This window comes from Elephantulus edwardii, unplaced genomic scaffold, assembly GCF_000299155.1.
Source record: "Elephantulus edwardii isolate Elephantulus edwardi_28Jun2011 unplaced genomic scaffold, EleEdw1.0 scaffold00002, whole genome shotgun sequence".
NCBI lineage: Eukaryota > Metazoa > Chordata > Mammalia > Macroscelidea > Macroscelididae > Elephantulus > Elephantulus edwardii.
In genome coordinates, this window is record NW_006399752.1 from 13,579,994 (window position 1) to 13,594,758 (window position 14,765).

Consider the following 14,765-nt stretch of genomic DNA (forward strand, 5'->3'; position numbering starts at 1 on the left):
TTTTAAAATGTTATTAAAGATCTGTTAGAGTTTTAAGAATTGCTTTTTTGCCTGTTACTGTACATACAGTATGGCTTTTTATTGGCACAGCTGGCTGAAAGCAGAGACTAGCAGAGGAATGTCTGCTTTATTGATGATACAAAGACATTTCACTGTGTCGATCACAACAAACTATAGCTAACACTGAGAAAAACAGGAATCCCAGAACACTTAATTGTGCTCAGATGGAATTTATACCTAGGCCACTAAGCTGTTGTCCAAATGGAACAAGGGAACACTGTATGGTTTATAATCAAGAAGTGTGTACATCAGAGTCGTATGCTTTCCCGATACCTATTCAATCTGTATGCTGAGCAAATTCATGAAGTTGGGCTTCATAAAGAAGAATGTGGCATCAGGGTCAGAGGAATACTCATCAACAACCTACAATTTGAAGATGACACAATCTTGCTTACTGAAAGTGAGGAGAACCTGTAACCCTTGCTTCAGAAGATCAAAGACTACAGGCTTCAATATGGATTATACCTCAACATGGACAAAACAACCATCCTTACCACTGTGCCAGTTAACAACAGCATGATAGATGGAGAAAGGATTGAAACTATTAATGATTTCACCTTACTTGGATCAACAGTCGATAGGTTTGGTACCAGCAGTCCGGAAATCAGGAGATGTATTACACTGGGCAAGTCAGGGACCCCTCCAAAATACCAAAGAACAATGATGTCTTTTCAAGAGCTGGACCATGAATAAGGATGACAGAAGAAGAATTGAAGCCTTTGAGCATGTGGGGTTGGAAAAGAGTACTGAATAGCCCAGTGATTTTCAAAAGAACAAATAGATGTGTCTAGAAAAAGATGCAGTGAAGCATTTGGGCTGTTTCCAATTTTTTACCCTATTGTGAATAAACCCTGCTATGAACATAGGTATACAGATTGGAGATTACTTCTAAGATTTTTAAATTCAGATAGGACAGGCTCATGATATATTTTTTATTTTTGTAGGGAAGGACTGGCATTCACTTTCTAAATAACATGCCTCGGGAAACTCTGTGAACTTTGAGAAACAATGATAGTTATGGAAAGGCTTCAGGTCTTTTGTTCATAAGTTCGCTATGAGTCATGCTCGACTTGATGGCAACCAACCACAACAACAGACTTGTTTTAATTTTCCTCAGATTCCATTTAAACTTACACATGAGTAATTGTTCCAGTCAGTGCTTGACCTGCCTTTGACTGCTGATCTTGATCGTCTCCAATGAGTCTGTACAAATGTAGTTAATCTGAGTCCTGGCCAATCTATCACATGAGGCGTAGGTGTAAAGTTCCCTTTTGTGGTTTTGGTGTTTGTTTTTGGGTTGTTTTTTTTTTCTTTTAAGTTTTTAAAAGTAACAAAGAGAACTCAGAGACTAAAATAAATATAGCAATACCATTTCTAATAGCCAATCATAAATTGAGATACTTGGGAGTGACCTTAACTAGAGATACAAGAGACCTATACAAAGAAAACTACAGAGCATTTCTGAAAGACAATAAAAGACCAAAGGAAATGGAAATATGTGCCCTGTTCACGGATAGAAAGACTCAATTTGGTGAAAATGACGATTTTTACCAAAAGCAATCTACATGTTCAATGCAATCCCAATCCAGATACCTAATTCCTTTTTCAAGGAGATTGAAAGGGAAATTATCAAATTTATTTGGAGAGACAAGAGACCCCAAATAAGCAAAACACTTCTGAGAACCAAACATGAAGTTGGAGGCATAGCACTCCCTGACTTCAAAACCTGTTACACAGCAGTGGTAGCAAAAACAACATGGTACTGGTACAAAGGCAGGTACATAGATCAATGGAATAGAATTGAGAACCCAGAAATAGACCCAGCTATCTATGGTCAACTGATATTCGACAAGGAAATCAAAGCTATCAAATGGGGAAATTATAACTTCTTCAACAAATTGAGCTGGCAAAACTGGACCTGCAGAAAGCTGAAACAGGTCCACACCTCACACTATACACAAAAATCAACTCAAGGTGGATCAGAGATCTGGGAGTAAAGCCCCAAACCATAACATTCATAAGAGACAAACTGGGATCAAGATTAGAAGCACTAGTCCAAGGCATAAAGAGACTGCCAAATACAACCAGAAATCCACAGTCTAAAGAGGATAAAATTGATGCAGGGGTCCTTCTAAAGATTAAATCTCTGGGCACTTCAACTTTTCCCAACACGTTGAAAAGAAAACCTGGGAACAAACATTTGGTAATACCATCTCAGACAAGAGTCTTATAGCAAAAGTTTACAGAATACTCCTGGGCCTCCACAAGAAAAAGACTGGTAACCCAATTACAAAATGGGCAAAAGACATGGAAAGAATTTTCACAGAGGAAGATACGCAAATGACAAACAGGCACATGAAGAAATGCTCCAAATCACTGGCAATAAGAGAGATGCAAATCAGAACCACATTGAGGTACCATCTCACTGCAGTAACAGTGGCAAACTTTACAGGGCAGCAAGCAATAGATGATGGAGAGGATGTAGCAAGAAAGGAACTCTTATACATTGTTGGTGGGATTGTAAAATGGTGCAACCATTCTGGAAGGCAATTTCGTGCTTTTTCAAAAAGGTGAACATAGAAATTCCATATATTCCACTACTTGGAATATACCTTGAGAATATGAGAACTGAGGCACAAACAGATTTGTACACCAAATAATGCTAGCAGCATTATTCACCATTGCAAGAACATGGAAACAGCCCAAATGTCCAACCACAAATGACTGGATTGAGAAATTATGGTATATTCACACAATGGAATACTATGCAGCACGCAGGAACAATAACTTAGGTAAATTATTACCTAACTTGAGAGGGATTGGAGAGCCTTATGCTTCATGAACTAACTCAGTCCCATAAGGATAAATACTGTATAAAATTGTTATTGTAGAATGAGTATAAGGATCCAGAAGGGGTGAGAGAGGCTGGAAGAAGAGGGAGGTGGATGTGCAGGGGGAAGTGGGACTTAATCATTGGGTTGTACAATTTAATGTTAACCATAACTTGTTATGATTCACAATCAAATGCCTTTGCATAGTCAATAACATTCTTCTGGTATTCTTTACTTTCAACCAGGATCTGCAATAATATCCGGGTTCTATGGCCTCTTTTAAATCCTACTTGAACTTCTTGTAGTTCTCTATGTACTGTTCTAGCTATTTTTTCATGATCCTCAGAATTTTTTTTCAATGTGACATTAATTATATTGTTTGATAGTTTCCACATTCTATTGCATCACTTTCCTTGGGAATGGGGGAAAAAAAATATCAATCTCTTCTAATTAGTTGGCAAGACAGCTATACTCCAAATTTCCTGACATAGACTGGTGAGCATATCCAGAGCTGCATCTGTTAGTTGAAATATGTCAATTGGTATCCCAGCTATTCCTAAAGCCTTGTTTTTGCCAGTGCCTTCAGTGCTGCTTCAACTTATTTCTTTATCGCTATGGGCTCCCGCTTATATGATAATTCCTGAACTTTTTCAGTGTCAGTCAATTCTTTTTGGTATAATGACACTGTATATTCCTTCCATCTTCTTTTGATGTTTCCTGGATTATTTAACATATTGCCTATAGCATCATTCAATATTGCAACTTAAGGCTTTAATATAGGCTGATGTGTTTCTCTTCAAAAAGGCATGTTGAAGTCTTAATTCCCAATGCACGTGAGAGTAACCATATTTGGAATTAGGCACTTTGAAGATGTAATTGGTTAACATGAGGTTGTACTGGGGTGTTGTTGTAATGTGACATAATGACCCTGTGAATAATGGATCTTCATCCTGCCTAATCTTTCTCCATCCTCATCATATTTGCCATACCTGAACAAATTGTTACAGGCATCTTGTCAATCCATCTCATTAAGGGTCTTCCTGTCTTACACTGACCCTCCCTCTACCTTCCCAAGCATGATGTCTGTCATGTCCAAGGCTCAACCAAACTTAGATAGATGCTCAGATTCAGTGGCCAATGTGAAATAAGCATGAGGGTTGGAGGGAAACATACACAGACTGGGAGAAGAGATGAGTCCCCTTGGAAATCTTCCCGCTAATTTTTTTAATGCTGAAGACAAAGGTGGCCCTCTGGCGCATTTGCACACTAATCACTCACTTTATCACACTACTCACCTGCACAGTTACACTTAGCCTTGCATAGTACTGATTCAGCAGAACAGTACTGTGCTTCCCCACGACATGGCAGGGATTTAGCTTAATACAACTTGTCGTGTATATAAGGCACATTACCCTACAATGTCCTTTTCCAAGGACTAGCCACACCTAACAACAACCCCAACCCAAAGTATGTGAAATTACCTGACAGCCATATCCCAGTGCTTCTCCTCAGCCCAAGGTCCCGGCCCCTTTCGCTCTTGCCCCTCACTCCATACTGAAGTGCTACCAACATATCTGACAAACTACCCTACGAAGTCACTGGCATCAGCCTGGCCTCCTGGGGACTCAAAGCAAGTCCTGGACATTGCAGAGAATGAGATGCCAGGCCCAATATGCATGGGAGAGATGTATTTGGCCTCCAAGCCACTGAAAGTGCCCACATCACTGGATGCCTACACATGACTTTTGAGACAGAGGTCCTCATTGAGACTCTTGTTGCCCTGGTTGCTGAGGTCCAGTGGTCCAGGTCCAAGATCTTTTCTACCCAGGACCAGGAAGCCTTTGCCAACGCTGGCATTCCAGTGTACACCTGGAAAGGTAAAACAGATGAGGAGTACCTGTGGTGCATTGAGCAGACAGTACTTCAAGGACAGACTATCAACATGATTCTGGATGATGGCTGTGACCTCACCAACCTTATTCACACCAAGTACCCACAGCTCTTGTCGGATATTCAGTGTATTTCTGAAGAGACAACGACTGGAATCCACAACCTGTATAACATGACGCCCAAAGGGATTTTGAAGGTACCTGCCATCATTGCCAATAACTCTGTCACCAAGAGCAAGTTTGACAACCTCTATAGCTTCCCGGAGTTCCTTATTGATGGCATCAAGAGGGCAACAGACATGATTGTGGACAAGGTGGTTGGGATGACAGGCTATGGTGACATGAGCAAGGGCTGTACTCAGGCCCTGAGAAGTTTCGGGGCATGAGTCATCATCACTGAGACTGACTCCATCAATGTGCTGCAGGCCACCATGGAGAGCTATGATGTAACCACCATGGATGAGGCCTGTAAGGAAGGCAGTAAGGAAGGCAACATCTTTGTGACCACCACAGGTTGTGTTGATGTCATCCTTAGCTGGCACTTTGAGCAGATGCAGGATGATGCCATTGTATGTAACATTGGACACTTTGATGTGGAGATTGATGTCAAGTGGCTCAACCAGAATGCAGTAGATAAGGTGAGCATAAAGCCCCAGGTGGACCGGTACTGGCTGAAGAATGGACGCTGCATCATTCTGCTAGATGAGGGCTGGCTGATCGACCTGGGCTGCACTATGGGCCACCCTAGCTTTGTGACAAGCAATTCCTTCACCAACCTGGTTCTGGCACAGATTGATCAGTGGAACCATTCAGACAAGTACGCTGTTGGGGTCCACTTCCTACCCAAGAAGTTGGATGAGGCAGTGTCTGAAGCTTACCGGGCCAGCTGAACGTGAAGTTGACCGAGTACCTGGGCATCCCCTCCAATGGCCCCTTCAAAGCTGACCACTACTGTTACTGAAAGCCAAGCCTGTCCCTCACCTCTGAACTGATTTCCCTGCTCCTTGCCTTCCAATTCTCATCCCTGCCCAGGCTCCAGGTCTTTCAAAGAACAAATGGCACTAACTTTGAGTTTGGTTTGTCATTTCCACCTTGCCCCTCCTGATTGACTCCCTGGGGCTGGCACTCAGCCTTGGCCCCCTCTGTGTTCTTCATACTGTTCTGGGTGGGTAGGGGACACTGAGGAACCCCTCCCAAAGCCCTTATTATGGTAGAGGTATGAAGGAGACACCCACAGGGAAGCACATGCAGGGCTTGGAAGTGCTCACTCAGTCTTTATATTGGTAGTGGCAACACTGGTCCTCACCGGGCCTGAGGGCCTTTACTGGTGTGCTCAATTCACAGGTTCCTCAGCCCATGAAAGATGGGAAGGGCCTTTGTACTAGGCATTCTCATAAGCTGGGCATAAGGAGGTTGGAACTTCTAGTCCCTATTTTATGGGGGTTATAGCAGACATGTTAAGGAATGGCCAAAAGAGATCAAGGGAAGTGAGTGACAGACATTGAGAGGGGTCAGAAAAATGTAAAAGGCAATATTAGGTCTATCTAACATGTTGGTTCCTGTCACAATGCTGCATTAAAAGAGGTTAACTTGGCTAATAATGTATTAAGAGTAGGAAGGTGGGTTAAAAGTTTTGATGCCACATTATGCTGAGTGAAATATCTCAGTCACAAAGGGACAAATACTGCATAGTGCCACTTTTGTAGAATGGGACTGACATCATGGTTGGGGTAAGACTGAGAAAAACTGGATAAATTATGTATACTATATTGAAACAGATGAGGGAAAGAACAGATTAAAAGCTGTATATGATTGAGTATTAGGGTTATCACAGGAGTCCAGAATAAAGGTTGCATGGTGAAGTGTACTAAGGAGGGGTTAGGATGGGGGGGTGGGGAGATACGGATGGGGGGCATAGTATACCAATGAAGGAATTTTTCTTTTTTCAAAGAGAGGAGCGAACTGGAGAGGAGGGGTAGGCAGAGAGAAAAGTGCAACCATGAATGAATGGAAATCCAAAATCTCTGTAAATGTTCATTAAAATTAACTTTAAAAAATGAAAAAAAAGTTTTGATGCCTAAAATAAGCTAACAATCCTGGCTTCTAATGAACACCTTGGTTGCACTTACTCTACGGCATATTTATTTATTCTTTTAGGAATCTCTGGGATATGTAATACTCTTCTCCAACACCACAACTCAAAAGCATCAATTCTTCTGTCATCATTACTCATTGTTATAAGATGCACATAGAATGTAAGTGCAAAAAAAGATCATGACTTGTATCAAGAGCACAGTAGTCTTTAAATTGACTTTCTTGTAATGGGATAGGCTGTCCTTACAAATAGAGAAGGGACATGCAGTGAGAAGCCATATGAAGACACTGGCAGAGTTTGGAGAGATGTATCTATGAGCCAAAGTTCGCCTGTCATAACTGAAAGCTAGACAAGACATTTATTCTCTCTCTGAGCTCACAGAAATAATCAGAATAGATGTCATCCTCATTGCTAACCTCCAGAACTATAAGAAAATTCATTCCTGTTGTTTTAAGGTGTTCAGTTTGTTATGGCAACTCCAGGGATGATGCTCATATAAGCATTATCATCTGGCTTCTATTATTTTGCAATATTAGCTCTCCCTCATGATCAGTTATTGAATTTGGGCTGCCCTAGGAAAGGGTATGACCTTGGTCCAGGCAGCCCTCTGCTGCTGAGTGTAATCTCTGGAGGGAGATTCAGTTGTGAGCTGTCAGCTGCCAACACTTAGAGCAGATGGGGAAATGAGCGTGTCTTTCTTGAAGACGAGCTGTGAATAGGATATCTCAGCTCCTGCTTTGCATCTACCAGTATCTGTCTCAGGACTGGGACTAAAGTGGTCTTGTTGTATGCCTTGCATAGCTGACCTTGAGCGGATTTCTAGGGTCAGTTAATCACGCAGGAGGAGATTGCCTATCCTTCTCCCGAGGCAGATGGTGGATTTAAACCTTGAGCCTTTGGGGTTGCAGCACAGTTTCTTACCACTAGGTACCACAGTTTCTTACCTAGGCCGCCAGAGCTCCCTAGGAACTAAGATGAGGGGCAACATTTAGGAGGACATCCAAACATTTCGTATTCAAGATAAATAGCTTGATGCCATAGTTTTGTTATTACCTCCCTTGCCCCTGATGCCATATTTTTGAAAACAAAATTTTTTAAATCCATAGAGTATCAAATTTCAAAATGAAGATTAGGTTGGGGTTACTGATTTCTCCCATTTGCCTCTAGCTCTGCAGACAGCAAACAGAATCTCTGGGAACGGGAGGCTCTGATTTGCTCTCTGATGTACTCCTGTACCTGGTGCTCAATAAATATTTGGTCAAACGAAACATATAAGACAGTTGAGAGAAGAATTCCTGTTTATCTGTATTTCTCCATTCCCTTCCCCTCTTTTGTTCCTCTAGTATTGACCATACACAAGGGAAGGCCTCACAGTAGAGGCAACGGACTTGAAGATCTTTAGTCATGACACAGGAAAACCACCCGACCCAAATGTGGTAGAGTTGCTAGTTGCCATGGAGTTGATTCACTGAATTCCATGTAGAGTAGAAATGATTTGAAGGATTTTAAGGCTGTGACTTTCAGAAACTATCATAAGGGCTGTCTCCCAATACGTCTTTGGGTGGGTTTGAACTACCAGCCTTGCAGCTAGTTGTTGCTATTTTTGTTTATGGGACACTGAGTCGGAACCAATTCATGCCTAGCTCTCCAGTGGGTTTTTCAGAGCCAGGAGATAACCCACCTTTCTTCTACAGAGCAGCTGGTGGATTGGAACCACGTGCCTTTGGGTTAGCAGTGCAGCTCCTTATCACTAGGCCACCAAAGCTCCCTTTGCAGCTAGTAGAGCAGTAATTACTCATTGGCTCCACCTAAGGACTCCTGATCAAAATCGGACAGATGTGATTATAAAAAAGGGAGATTTTGGTGGCTTAGTGATAAGGAATTTTGCTGCCAACTCAAATGTATGTGGTTTAAATCCACCAGCTGCTTCAAGGGAAAAAGGCAACCTCCTTTGACACCTGATTAACTGCTTATGAAAACCTGTCGATTCCTACTCCATGGTACATAACATTATTTTAAAGGGCAATTTTGAAGTTTGATGGCCTAGTGATAAGAAGTTGGCTCCAGCAACTCTTCCAACCTCCTGGTTGGAATCCGTCAGTTGCCCTAGGGGTAAAAGATGGGCAATTTCCTTCTGTGCAATTTACAGCCTCTGAAAACCCACTTGTGAGGGAAGGGTCAGATATGAATCAGCTCGGACTGAACTGTACATAACAAGAAGAATATATTTAAAAATATTTTCTTAATTAGTTTAATCCTCAGACGTAACAGGTGTATGTATCCTGTTTCATTGTAGTACCCACAACTATTACTTTTAACTTTGTGTAACTATGAGGAACAGTTTCTACACCTGCTACCTTGATCTCCCAAAATCACCCTGCCACCAAATCAAGTAAAAAGTTTGAAACTCCAGGACCAAAAGTTGGACCAACAGCCTTGATGCACAAAGTTAAGTGCAATGGGCCACCCACTTTCTGTCTCAGCAAGATAGGTGGATATTGCAGAGGAGATCACAGTAGGTGCTATCAATCAGTAGTGAAGAGAAGCCTCCTGGGTGTGGGAGCAGGAGGCATTTCTGCCCTTTATGGCTTAGCAGGAGGGAGGATGTGGCCCTCAAGGCAGCACTGACTCAAGTTAGTTCCCGCCTCCTGGCTTGTAATTACAACGCCCTATGCCTTTTGCACCCACAGCAAATTCAAAATCTCCGCCCCTCCCCCCCCCCCAAATCAGTGAAGAGAACTCGAAACTCTCTGGGCTAGATAAGAATCTAAGCAGGTTAAAGGAAACTCTATTAAAGACAGATGAGATTCTTTGTGCGCCACCAAGGAGACAGTGCAGAAGAAATCCCAAGCATCAGCTCGCACAGAGTCCCCAGCAGGAATCCTTCCTGCCTTCCGGGGTGCAGCATCGAAGGAAATACAGCAACACTGCAGACATCTGCCCTGCACAGCACTGGGAAAGCCCGATTCCTGAGCGTCATCCACACAGAGCACGCTGAAAACAATGCCCCTGGCGTCTGGCAAAAGTCTGGCCCCGAGAAGCTTTCCCTTTTGTAGCCCCCACAGAGAACTTTCCCTCATTGAAAAGCTTTCTGTGGCTGGACCTATGTAAGCATCCTAACCAGGATTTTTTGTTTCCGGGACTGTCTTGCTTTGAACAGCCCTTACTCTCAGGAGGGCATAGCTGGGCTGCTGCGATGAATCTGGGTCAGCCCACACTGTGTGCCTCTTCACACCACTAGGGGGCATGAAGCGTCTCTGACGGGGAACTACAGAGGCTTAATTCTATGAATCGGCTGTCAAAGGCTGGAGCTTGCCTGCGTGCAGTTCTCAGGGTGAAAACATGGCTTAAATAAAATAAAATTTAAAAAATCGTTTGGGCACTTTGAACAGACATACAGGCCGGGAGAGGCTCATGGGCACCTCAGGAGCTGTATCTTTTGATCATTAACAGAAATACAGATCTATCTTCTAAAACCTTTGAAAATGCCCGCCTAAAGAGCCACATTCAGAAACCCTTTGATCCAGGAGCTTAGACTGCTTTCTAGGAGCCTGTAATATGAAAGATTATACATTTAGTAATGGGATTCTTTTGGAAGAGGGTGGTAGGCAGTCAAATTCTAAAGCCATGGGCCCTCAAAGTGGTTTTGTTAATCAAAAGCATTTTTTAAAAAATGTTTTTTGGACTGTTACACAAGCATTAGACTACATAGTGTAAGTGCATATAAAGGCTTCCACATAGGTGTAAGGAGTGGTGGCTCAGTGGTCAAAGTGCCAGCGACTAGCATAACGTTTGACAATTTGAACCCAGCAGAAGAGAAGCATCTGGCAGTCTGTTTCCATAAAAATTTACATTCTTAACAAGATAAAGTTAAACAACCCAATTGAAAAATGGGCGGAGGATATGAACAGACATTTCACCAAAGAAGACATTCAGATGGCGAACAAACACATGAAGAAGTGTTGAAAATGCCTGGCTCTAAGAGAGATGCAAATCAAGACAACTATGAGATATCATCTCACCCCAGTCAGAATAGCCAAATTCAACAGAGTGGCAAACATCAAATGCTGGCGAGGTTGTGGAGAAACTGAAACTCTTATTCACTGTTGATGGGAGTGTAAAATGGTGTAAACACTGTGGAAGGCAATATGGCACTTTCTCAAAAAGTTGCAAATAGAAATACCATTTGACCCAGCAATTCCACTACTGGGAATACACCCTAAGGAAACCATAACTGTCACCCAGGCATATATGTGCACACCCATGTTTATTGCTGCTTTGTTTGCAATAGTAAAGAGAAACAACCCAAGTGCCCATCAACAAACAAATGACTAGAGAAGCTATGGTATATTCATACAATGGAATACTATGCTGCATTGAAAAACAAAGAACTCATGAAATATTATACAAAATGGGTGAGCCCGGAGGACATTATGCTGAGTGAAATATCTCAGTCACAAAAGGACAAATATTTCACAGTGCTACTGTTGTAAAACAGGACTGACATTGGGGTTGGGGGAACCTAAGAAAAGAGGGGATAAATAATGTATACTGCATCGAAACAGATGAGGGAGAGAACTGTTTGAAAGGAATATAGGATTAGGTGTTATTTTCATGACAAGATTTCAGAAAAAAAAATGCATAGTAAAGTAGACTGTGGACTTGGGGGCAGGGGGTGTTGTATAACAATGAAAGAATTTTTTTTTCTTTTCAAACTGAAAAACTAACTGGGGGGTAGGGGTGAGCAGGGAGGAAAATGTATAATAATGAATTAATGGGGGGGGAATTAAATGGCGAGAATATGCTGTAAATATATATAGATAGATATTGCATTTAAAAAATAATTTTAAAAAGTTTACACAGAAAAAAAAATTTACAGCCTTGGAAACTAGTTGTATTCTGGCCTTACAAGATTGCTTAGAGTCAGAATCAACTTGAAAGCAAAGGATTTGTTTATTTTTTCACTATAGAAATATGATGGCAGAAACCACAGAGGATTGGGGGACAAACAAAGCTGCTACTTGAGAGAAGTACTTGATGTTCTGAATGTTAGCAAAGTGGGAAAATAAGTCCCTGGTTGTGTTATTTACGTTTAGCACTGTGCTCAACCCTGGGTGTGTGAGGAGCTGCTAAAAACTGAAAATTGGTCCCTGGCTCTTGAACATCATATCTTGCTGAGGATTCATGTCACCACAAAGCACATAGCTGATGTGTCTGTGTCATGCGGGGCACATCTCAATATTTAATACATGAATGCTTTTCTTCCACCCCATGTCCTCCTTCTCAAAGGCAAGGTAAGGCTGGGCCAAGATTTCTCTCAGAAAAATAGGTACTGGTAACGTGAAAGAAATGAATTATTTTTTTAAAAACTATTTTAAAAATTTTATCTGCCTTTTTTGAGGCCTGATAGCTTACAATGCATGTTATGTGCTGGGATGCTAACTGAAAGACTGGCAGTTTGAATCTACCAGAGAAAAGTCAGGACAACCTCTTCATGAAGATACAAAGGTTTAGAACACCAATGGAGGGTCACAGGGGATCTGGATCGACTTAACAGCTGTGGGTTTATATGGCACTTACTTTTTCCCAGGCTGTGTTAGATCTGAGAGATCTGTAACGGATATTTGTTATTTTTCTAGCAACCGTTGTATTAACATACTTTCTTTTTTTGGGAAATTCCCTCCTTTCTCTGACAAATGCTGTAAAGTACTAGCTGCTCATCTTCATGGGTTTTCTTGTATTCAAACAATAGGTATTTTGACTGAGATTCAGCCAGTCACACATCCCAGTCTGATTGGGAACCAGCTAGGTCAGGAAGTAGGAAGATTAGATAATCCACACAGGGGTAGGGGTATTATGACAGACACTGTAAGAATTTCTTGTTTATACAGGAAGTGTGATCTCAGTGGGAAGCAGCACATGCTGGAATTCAAGTGGAGTGGCCGGGTCATGTGACTGTGACAGTGTTCCTGGCTCTGGTGGCACAGTCTGTAGAGAGCTGTGCTGCTTTGGGCCTGACTGAGACAGAATGAAAAATTATCAAGACTGTGCTCAGAAGCTCAGAACACAAATGGTCTCAAATGCAGTCCCCTGGATGAAGGGCAGAGAGGACACTTTTGGAATGTCTACCAAACTGGACAAATGAGATTCACTAATGAGCCCACAGGACTTCTGACTGCAAGAACTCAGACTATAGGGAGAAGCAGACACATAGACAGGTATGACAGTGCCACAAAAGCAGTGCTAGAGATGTGAACAGGGTTTGGTGAAAACACTAAGAAGGAATACCTCCCAGCTGAGGTGAGATTGTACTGATGGTCAAGGAAGGCTTTTGGAAAGGGTGATGTGAGTCTTGAACCAAGTCTTGAAGGAAAAATGAAAGGAAGTTAGGTAAAAGCAAAGGATTTGAGGCCAATGGGGAGGGCAGAGAGAAGGTATTGTTCTTTGCAAAAACAAAGGCCCTTGGAGGGTTGTGTTTATATGGGGGAGGGGGTGGGCGGGTGTGTGTGAATGGAGGGGAGTAGGAGCTAAGCAGTTTGATGTTGCTAGAACAATGGTGCTTGGGTAAAAAAAATAAGGCAATACTGTCCAAGGAGTTTCTGAGTGGCACAAATAGGCAAGCACTGCCTCTTAACTGAACCCATCTGGAGTCTCTCTGAGAGAAAGCCCTGGTGATCAGCTTCCCTAAGGTCACAGCCATGAACATCCTATAGAGTACACTTCACCTCTGAATCATACTGCAGTCACTGTAGTTGGAGTCATCTGAATGACAAGTATTTTGGTTGTTGGCTAAGAGAAAGGGATTGAGTTTTTGCATAGGACTTGAATGCAGAGGTGAGAATTGTCTCTAACTGTCCAGGAGCATGGGGAATGTGTGGACCAGGGTCAAGGAAAAAGAATCACAACTAGCACAGTGAGTCCAGGCAAATCTGGAGATCACGGCGTTTCCCTGGAAGCAGCTCACATGGCTACAGAATTTACTCTAGAAAAGAGAATAGACTGGATTTTCCAATGTTTTAACAGTAGTAGAAAAATCTTTGGTCAAAATCAAAGTTGTATTCTAGAAATGAAGGCAGGCTGCCCGATCAGGTCTGGCCAGATAAAATTGGTTACAGAGTCGAAAGCTGGCTTTGGTTAGGATAGGACTGAAGATTAAGGAGCGGAATGGGGAAGATGCTACATAATAGAGTCATCACTGAAATCTACAAGATAGAGCCCAAATCCATTCCAGCTCTAATAAAAGAGTAACTGCATGTTTTAAAGAAAGAAGAAAATTGCTCTTTCTTGGTGTCCTCATGATAGTGACACCATCTTTAAACTCCTCTCCCTGACTTTCCGCATCACCACTAAGATCTGAGACACTATTGAAATCTTGAGTGATATGCACCTAATTGAGACTGGAGACATAGTGGAGCCTGCGAGGCCACTCTTCTGAACATCTCCCCCTTCTCCTTCAGGCTGATCACCCAGCAGGTGTTTGAGGACAGCAGCATCTATAATCCTGCAGTGCTTGATGTCACAGAGGAAACTGCATACCCTTGCTTCCTGGAGGGGTCAGCAACGTTGCCAGTGCATGCCGGCGGATGAGTTACCCAGCTGTGGTCTCAATACCCTACTGGATCATCAATGTTAGATGAACGCTGGTCCTGGTTCTGTCTGTGAAGACGGAGTACATCTTACCACTGGCTGAAAAGATCAAGGCCTTCCTGGCTGATCCATCTGTACTTGTGACTGCTGCCCCTGCTGCTGCAGCCACCCCAGCCAAGGTTGAAGCAAAGGAAGAGTTGGAGGAGGATAAGGGATTTGGTCTGTTTGACCAAAACCAACCAAGCCTGCCAACTTTGTGAAACAAGGCAATAAAGGTTTAATTCTCTTAAAAAATTTTTTTAA

The 14,765-nt window shown here is 42.4% G+C and overlaps 1 pseudogene; it reads left to right on the forward strand.

The window, feature by feature from the left end:
- The first annotated feature begins 4,467 nt into the window (after window positions 1-4,467).
- Window positions 4,468-5,741, forward strand: LOC102866369 (annotated as a pseudogene).
- Window positions 5,742-14,765: the final 9,024 nt, after the last annotated feature.